Consider the following 9,442-nt stretch of genomic DNA (forward strand, 5'->3'; position numbering starts at 1 on the left):
ATTGGTTACTGTTACAAAAAGCTAACAGCAATTGGCCTCTTGATGTCAAACAACTTTTGACAGGTAACTGATCGGTTGAACGCAGATAAGAAATCTGAAAACAATAAAGTTTTATTCCTGACCTCTGAGGCGTGTAGTTGATGTTGAGCATTGAGAACACCAAGCACTCTGCCTCCAGAGCATACAGAGGATCAAGGTGACACCATCACCTGGGGCTGTGGAACCCCTGGAGAATGGCCACTTAGTTCTGGAGGAGGATCTTCTGCCCGAGGGCTCCGGTAACACCTTGCACCACTCCGAGAGGTAACTTGGCTTACTTGTTTTGGTGTCATGTTAATGGAAAGTGAGTGGAGTGGGGTTTGTAAGCAGTGTTGTGACTTAACGTGGAAGGCGCTAGGAAAAAATACAAAAATGTAAAAAAAGGAGGAAAAAAAAAAAAATCCCTCAAATCACCTGTGTGTTGAAAACCAGACTCACAAAGTTTATTGAAGCTTTTAGCCCTGCTGTGGAGCTTGGAAGGGCAAAGTTGGGGCTTGGACCCCAGCAGTTACGAGGGAACGGCGCTGGCAAGTGAAGTGCCCGATGCGACGTGCTGAACAGATTCCCCCGAATGCCAGGGGTGGGTTGTGCCTGGAACAGCCGGAGCAAGATGCGGAGCACGGGTTTGTGGTGCTTGGAAACCTGCTTCCTTGCTGCTCGGTTCTTTCATTAGGCTTGCTTTAAAGTGTTTGCTCTTTTTTTCCATGAATGAATGGGCAGGTAGGCCACATGATTGCCCTCAGACAGGAAGCTCCAGTGGAATGGTCGAGATTATTGCTTTCAATCAGCTTTTCCGATGGAGTATCTTTGGGTTAGCGCTGGAATTTTAATTACAGGCTGAGCTTGCCATGCCTGGTACCACTGCATCAATTAAAATAGGAATGAGATGTACATCATGACCCTCAGCCCCACCATTGGTGATATGTCTGTGTCTTGGGCAATGTTCACTTCTAGTAGTGTGCTCCGAGGGGTGTGGTGACAACGGATGGGTCTCGAGGGACTGATGGGACATCAGAGAAACGGTGAGCATGAGACGAACGTGGCAGTTTAAAGAGAGAAATGAGAGGTGACACGCGGGATGGTTGTAGTCTGGCCTGGGAGCTCCTAAAAGTCTCTGCCTTTCTTAAAACGAGGAGTTGCAGGTATTTTAAGCTGAAGGGGTTGTGTTACTAGAGAAGGTCATCGCTGTCTAAGCCAGGCTGCGTCAGAGCATCCCAGGGGAGCACGGGCAGCGAGTTCCCTGTGAGTGGCTGCGTTGCCTTGAGCTGGCTGTGGGTCCGGCTGGCAGCCTGTGTCGCACACACCTGGCAGTGAAGGGCCACAGTTCCTGGAATTTAGGTGTGGGAAACCCAAGTAGGCCTTGGGAGAAGATGCATCTGCTGAGCGATGCCTGTGCCCCTGCGTAGCTCTTGTCAACGGCCCCATTGGAGCCAGAAGCACAAATAACCTGATGGTGCTCAGCTGGGGATGTAAACTGGGAGCTTGCTCTCTTTTAAGAGTGATTTAATGTATGATCTTGGTTGTATATAGCTGCTCCTCTTTTTCTTCAGGATGGGAAGGCTGGTTTTAAGCATAGGAGCAGCTGGAGGTCGGTTTACCTGCCCGAGGAGCCCTTTCTGATCCCAGTGGGAGGAACGCGTGGTGGGTGCCTCCAGTGTGTGATAGGAAGCTCAGAGCTGAAGGCAGATGATGATCCTGAAAGCTGCTCGGTGGAGGTGGGCTAGCTCACCCTGTGTGCTCCGAGCTTTCCTGGGGCTCAGGCAGGAGCAGGAGCAGCAGCAGCAGGAGCAGCAGCAGCAGCAGCCCTCCGTGACTGCTTTGCCTTCTCCTCCCTGCCCTGCCGCGAATCGAGGAAGCGCCGGGCAGCTGTGGGCTGCAGCCACCTCCCCAGCCCGGCTCAGAAACGGGTCACCGCTCGGATCCCTCTTCTTCCCAGGACCTGCCCTGGCACTCGGAGGGTTTGGCGTGGAGCAACTCCGCTCCAGGAGCTGATCGGTTTGGAGGGACACACCTACAGCAAAGGTTCGTGCCGGGCTCTCACTTCTCGGGTGAGCAGGTTGGTGACACGCAGCCGCTCCCTGACCCTCTCCCTGTGGGTGAGGTCCCCTTGGCCTGAGCGTGCTGCTGTGTGAGGAGGAGAGGCTCCGTCCTTCGTACCCTGCTGCAACGTCACCTGAACTGCCGGGCAGGTAACTGCTGCTGGAAAAATTCCATCTCTTGTGGATCCTGGTGGGATTCAGGTGGGGACTGACCTGGGGAGGTCCTTGCTCCGGAGCATCCAGCCCAAATCCCCAGAGCGTCCTGCCTCTTTATTTTTGTTTGCGTTGGGGATTTACTTTCTGCATCAGGGAGCAAATGATGAGCACCGTGCTCCGTGCTGAGCACCGGATTACAGTGTTTGGGTTCGAGCTAAGCCCCAGTGCAAATTCCAGCGTGTGAGGGTTCGTGTGGGAGGGAGGTGGCTGTGGCTGTGTGTCCCCCCCCGCCACCGCATCCCCAGTCCTTCTCAGGGCTGCTGTGAGGAACCAGGGGTGAAAACCTTCCTACCTCTGGCCTAAAAAGCAGCAATGTCTCAGAGGGGGAGGTTTAAACCCACTTTCAAAGGGTAAAGTTTGCGTGTCTTGTGTCCACGTGGCCTCGAGCACAGCATTCATGCTCTCCAGCGCCATCGAATCCAAATTTGGACCCAGGTCCTAACGCGTACTGAGTGAGCATTTCTAGGCACTGCCGTACTCTGATCTCTGGCAAACTCCTCCATTGCTGGGCACTTGTAGTGTTGGGGTTACTAAAGTTAAAATTCTTGCTCTGGTAATAATCACGTCCCTCCCTTGCTGGGCTGCGGGACGGTGGTGTCCGTGTGCAGAGCAGACACAGCAGTTTGCCCAAGGCTCACACGCTGTGCATGAGGATTAGTGACTCTCATCCCCAGCCCGTGGTCAGTCCAGGGTGCAATGCCGTGGCTGTGGTGCCCGAATGACTAAAGAGCAGCATCAAAGCCTCTGAATTGCCTTCCGTGCTTGCCTTTTTCCACAGAAGCAGGAGAACATCTAATTTTCTGGGAGCATCCAATTAAGCCTGGAAAGGCGAAGTCTGGCCGCATGGAATTAGTTGTGGCAGACAGATTCATCCTGCTCCGGTCCCAGAAACACTCACCACTGAATTGGGCAATAGCAGCTCACAAATGGAGCTTTGCAGGAGATTCGAGTCCGATTGAAAAGCAGTCGGGGCTTCTGGACTAGCAAGCTGGAGGGGTTGAGCCACCCCAGCTCAGCCACGCTCCTGGGTGCTGCACCCTCTGCCCTGAAGATGGGCTGGGAGCCCACCTGGGAGGCGGTTTGCAGGGGCTGTCATCACTCTTGGTCACCCGGGAGGGATTTGTCCCCCTCTCCCACTAGCCCTGTGCTGCCAGCAGAGACCTTCGGGGTTTAAACAAAAAAGGGTTTAGTTTGGTTTGGAGGGTGTCTGACAACACGGTCCTTCCTAGCTAGGCTGTGCCAGCAATCTCCTTCCTAACGCCCTTCAGGTCTTGCCGGCTGGGGTGCTCCAGCCTGGACCCCTCTCCTGCACACCCTGTCCTTCAGCCAGCTCTTCGTATCGAGGCCAGGAGTTTCTCTCCCAAGCCCCGGTACACCTCTGAGCTGTTCCAGGTGTACATGTTTCAGCCGGCCACTGCCTACAATACAACATCCTGCAGGTATTTTTGCACGTTACAGGGGCTTTGCGTTCTTGAGCGTGTTGGAGGCGCAGAGGAGAGCAAACCTGCCCTTGCATTTAACTTCTGATCCGCCCGACACGGGCCGCTTGCCCGGTGCTTTAGCCCGGTGTTGGTAGGGGATGTCCCTTCTCCAGGGAGCCGCCGGCTGAGCCCAGCAGCTTTTGGGAGGTGCGGAAGAAACCTGCCCCAAAAGCTCTGATCTCCCACCCTGATTTCGTGGATGCTTCTCCAGCTGTGCCATGTGTGTGAGGGTTGCCTTTCCGGGCAGGTGTTTAATTACCTCTCATTGCCTGGTTGATGATCTAGGACACATCTTGTTTAGATCCGATCACCATGTTTGGGGAGCAGCTCCCTTCAGCGGTGTCACTGGATAATAAAGCCAAATTTGCTGGCTGCATCATGTAAGCTATAAACAAGTTTTCCAGACGAAGTGTCTTGAGAATCTGCCATTAGTGAATTTATTTAGTGCTATTACAGCCTTGCTAATCCTCTGGGGAGAGGAAAATTAGGCTAACGCATTAGCTGCTCTAGGGAATTGCCGTGATGTCCTGCTCGTTACCTCTAGGGCTTAAACTCAGAAGGAGCTGCGGGATGCTGTGATGAGTCTGGGGAGGCGATGGGGTGGGAAGCAGGCAGGTCCTTTTGATGTCTGAAGGGTCTAGGGATGAGTAGTCCATAAAAGCCCTGGGACTGAGCTGTTAACGAGATGGCCTGGTGCAGATGTCCTCTGTATTTAGAGAGATGCAAAGGAGCAGGACCAGGACTTCCCATTTGTGTGAGGGAGCGGTGCTGGATTTGGCCTCCTCTGGTCTTTTGGGGGAAGGTCCCTTGGCGCTGAGCTAGCTCTGAAGCCGCAGGACACTTACCTCTGCTGACTGTGCCAGGGTGCTGAGCCCAGCCCCGTCCCTGGAAGCTTTTTAATGGCTCTTAATCAGACCTGCAGGGAGAAGTGCAGGGGCCTTTGCGCTTCCCCTCTGCTTATCAACCGGTAAAAATGAAGCAAAGCAAAACAAGGTTTGAGAACTGAGTAATTTTAGACTGAAGAAAATAAAGTCTCCTGTTTTCCCGGTGGGGCAGCGATTTTTTAAAATAGGCAGGCTGTTCGGAGGGTCTGGAGTTTCACTTTGGCTTGTGTGGAAACTGTTCCACAAGGAGGAAAAGGGCTGGGGTAAAAATTATACAAAATGATGCTGTCCCTGGTGTCCGTGGGGAAAACGGGCTGGTTCGTGTGTAGTGGGAACGGCTCTGATACCTCCCAACGTGGTGAGTGTCCGGAGGCCCGTGGTTCCTGACTTCTGTGGCTGCTCCTCATGCTCTGCTGTTCTCCATGGCTTTGGAGACTCTTAGGAGGGTTTCCCTCTCACTGAGGACAGCTGAAGCCTTGTAGCCTTGGTCTGTAGCTGCAAAGACCACGGATCCTTTGCAACAAGTCTTCAGCTGGGCGGGCTGTAGCTGCTGGTCCCGCTGCTGAAGAAGCAGCGTAGCAAAGCATCTGTCGGTGCTGACAAAGGCTCCTGCCCCTGTGCAGCCCTGTGCATCTCTCTGAAACAACTCGAAATAAAAATCAGATGCTGAGCACAGGCAGGAGCGGTTGTGACTTGGCCTTGCTTTTTTATGGGAGTGAAGATGAGGGGTGAGATGACAGGAGTTGGGAACATTTCTCCAGCTGCTGGGTGCTGCCTGTCCGACCATGTGGCCACAAAACTCTTCCTAACGTTGTCCTTGGGGATGTGGTGGTGGGTGCTGCTGCACAGGGCCGTTGGTGAGATGGTCCCTTGGTTCTGCTTGGTGTAAATGTGGGTGATCATTAACAGGGGCTTTACAGGAGCGAGGAGAAGCATTAACTGCTCTTCCATAGGTGGTGGTGTATGAACAAATCAAGGCTGTTTCCAGGTGTATTGAAGACTCAACCACAATCACCCTCCTGCACCTGTGCTCACTGATGGTTCCTGGTTTTCTCCTCCCACCTCTCACCTGTTAATTTGTTGTAAAGGTCCTTCCATTACTCTGCTGTAGGCACCCACCACTTCTACAGGGTCATTGAAGACCTTAACGGTGGAGTTTTCCCTGCAGTGCGTGGCCAGGAGCAGCTCTTGGTGTGATGTGGGAGGCTTGTGCAGTGCAGGGCTCTGCTCGTTGCTTTGATTTCAGCACGTCACTTCCCAGGAGAACGATTTCAAGAATGAAGATGTTCAAAAGCAAGGAAGTGAAGTGGGAAGGAAAGTCATCCAGAGGACTGGTGTGCAGAGGGTGGTCAGGAGAGGTGCAGAGGAAGCAAGTATGTTGTCATCCAGGAGGGCAAATGTCTTTAGTAGGTAATAGCCAATAATTTATGGGTCATATTAAGCTGTCATCTCCCCTGTAAAAACTTGACAGGGAGACCTGCCTGATAATGAAGGCACGCCACACTCTAAACGCCTCCTCTGCAAATTTCTTGTGAAAGATTAGTCCAGGATTGTCCCTGAAATCTTCCTTCCCTGAAATGTTACCTTCTCACCAGGGTGTCCTCTACACAGCTGTGCCTGCTATCTGTCCCTGCAGGTGACCTACTCATCTGTGCGAGCAGCAAGAAGCATCTGGTTATGTTGACTGCTCTGTAAAACCAGGCATCTGCATCCTGGCACAGCTCCAGGGATGAATCCCCAGATCCTGTTCGGGAAAGCAAATAAAATGATTATGATGTGACTTCCCATACTATCTCCTGTTGCGTCTGGAGCCCTGCCAGAGCAGCCACCCTCAGGTCTATCTCCCCAGGAGGTATGTCTCTGCCCCCAAAGTGAGCCATAGCCTGGCTGGGGACCTGCCTGGGCAAGACACAACCTCCTCTTGGATTGGCTTAACGGGCTGTTATCATCAACATTTTTTATTATTATCAATTAACATGCTGGATCAACAGCAGCATTTCAAGGCTGGTCCACCCGGAATGAAACGAAGGCTGCCCACCCCTGGCCCATCTTGCTGGGCAAAGCAGCTCTGCCAGCTGCGGCAGCAGGGAGCTTAGTTCCAGTGGCAGTGCAGTGATCCCACTGGAAATATAGTTGGGGTGGGGGGCAGCCTGCCTGGGGCGGTTGGGAGTTGGGGGACCCTTGGTGATGCTGGTTTAAATAGTCTTGGAGACCTGTGCTTAGGTTTCCAGTTGCAGAGTAGCAAGTACGTCTTGGGGCAGTCCTGCCCAGGGTTTCGGGCTCTGATCCAGCTGTGCCAGGCACAGCTGTGGGGGTGGCTGTGGTGGAGAACTGGTTGAACTGGTCTCCTTGCCTGTTGCTGCTTGCAGGGCCTGGGTTAACCATCGTGCTCTGCCCTGGCCTGGCTGGGGCTGGTCTGAACAAAACCCACTGAGGATCTGGAAGTGACCTGGGCTGAAGCAAGCAGCGCCTGTCTTAGGTGTTCCCCTGAGGATTCTTGCGGCGACATCCCCCTTCACCCGTGTGGGTCGTGGGGGTTGTCACAGCATGGAGGCAGCTGGGCTGGCAGCAGGCAGAGCATCCCTCGCTTGCAGCGGGTGTTTGGCTGCAGCAGAAACTTGTTCTGGGCTGGATGTGGTGGCAGGGGTGCTGGGCTGGCGAGACCTGTCACCCCAGAGCTGCCTGTGGCTCTGCCTGCAGCTTCTCCCTGCCACTCATTTCCCGAGGCTGGGATGGTGACAGCAGAGCCCTTGGGGCTTAGCTGAGGGCTGGGGCGCCCTGCCCCTCGGCAGGGGAGCAGGCAGCAAACTGCTGCCCCTGGCACGGGCTCTGTGCGGGATGAGCAGGCTGGCTCTGCCTCTGCCTCCCACCACGTCTGGCTGAGCGAGGAGGAGGAGGCAGGTCCCCTTGCCTCGGTGGGGCAGGCTGGATGGTCAGCTTTGCTTCTGGACCGGAATTCAAAGCCTGGCAGATCTGGCCTGGCTCTCCAGCTTGTGCCTTGCACCACCTGCGAGCAGACGGTTGCTCTCCTGCCAAGCACGCTGCCTCTGCGCGCAGCAGCCCTGCGTTTGTCTGTGCCGCTGCCTGCCAGAGCGTGTGTCTGTGTGTGCACAGGGCTGGGATCAAAGAGCACGAGCTTCTAAAATGTTCCGTCTTTCCGAGGGATCCTTGCCAGCTGGGGAATTGGCCAGGGGAAGGATCGCACCTTTGTGGTGGTAAACAGAGGAAGGGAAGGTGCCCTGGTAAAGCTTCGCAGGTGAGGGGCTCCAGGCTGCGGGTGACGATGGCTTGGGATGCCTGGGGTGGGGGGACGTGCCGGGTTTGCTTTTTGTGTTTATTCTTACAACTTCCCCCACGTGCGAGCACGCTACTTGTTCAGTTTAGTTCCCTTTGAGTTCCTGGGGGGTCGATCCCCTCCTGGCTCGTGCAGACAGCAGCCCTGCAGGGCGCGGGGGGGGGGGGGGGGCGGGTTGTCCTGCGCAGCCGTGGGCTCCTGCGTGCTCCTGTTTCCCGTGCGTACAAACCGAGGTCTACTTGGCCTCAGATGCTCTCAACTCTCGTCCCTGGCAAGGCTTCAGCTTGCTTTAAGCCTTGGAAGGTAAATGCAGCAGGGGCTGGTCCTGTGGGCCACAGGTGATGTGCTGTGCTGGTTCCTCCTCCCTGGGGCCCTCCAGCAGCTCCAGTCAATGAGCATCGTTGCTGTGCTCGGTCAACTGGATGTTAATGGCGATGGGGTGGTCTCTCAGCGACTGTTTTCCATCCTGTCTGGATGGAAATGAACTCCATTAACTCCAGCCCCCTTGGAGGACGACGGGTCATTCCTCCTCCTAAGGTCCACCCCAGCTGCCTCCCAGTGCTTTGGGCTGGGGGGACCTCCCATCCTCATGCTTCTGAGATCCTGGTGTGAGAAGCAGGTCCTGAGCTACTGTACCACCTTGAAAAGGTAGGGCTCTGCAGCTTGTAGAAGAGCAAAACTGTACCAGAGAGCAAGTCCCTTGCAAAGGTGCCTTGTCCCATATGTATTTTCCCTCTCCAGACAAGCATGATTTGTTTTGCACCAATTTAACGAGGGCCAAGAGGTCACCCAAGAAGCGACGATGGACCCTAGACCTTTGCCTCTGGCCCTGAGTTGTCCTTGGGTCACATGGAACTGTGAAGAACAGCCACAAATCTGTGTGGGCATCATGGGTGGTTGGTGCTTAAGTGGGGGCTGTGGTCCCCATCCGCTCCTGTCCCCTTCCTCTTCCATCCTCTGCCTTCCCTCCCTGGTCCTGCACTGGAGAAGGATCCCATGTTGCTGTGGGACCCATGCTGGGTCAGCCTGAACCACAGGGTTCCTGGTTTGTGGGGAACTTTGCTTTATCTGAAACCATCAGGATATAGACAGCAGCTGAGCTTTGCTGTGGCTTAGGAGAGATATGAGGCTGGGCAGCCCCGCCACGTAGCACAGCCTGGATGGGCATCCCCAGGAGCCACAGAGGTACCAGGGTGGTGGTGGGTTGTACTGGGAACCAGCTGGGACTCTGAACTTTTTCTTCAAAGAGGAAAGAGCTGCCCAGAGACAAAGCCTGCTCGAAGGTCTTGCATGGACAGGGTGTCTAGGTAGAGCTTTAGACCAGGTCTTTGGGGCTTTGGTACCCGAGTTTGTCCCAGAACCTGAATCCTGCTGGCTGAGGCTCCCACGATGCTGCGCTGGAGCTGCTGACCTTCGTTCTGCCACGAGCCATCAGTGTTTTGCTGGGAACTGAGGCCACTTTGTGCTGAGCCTGGGCCAAGAGTTTAC

Source organism: Falco naumanni, chromosome 1 (assembly GCF_017639655.2).
Source record: "Falco naumanni isolate bFalNau1 chromosome 1, bFalNau1.pat, whole genome shotgun sequence".
Classification (NCBI taxonomy): domain Eukaryota; kingdom Metazoa; phylum Chordata; class Aves; order Falconiformes; family Falconidae; genus Falco; species Falco naumanni.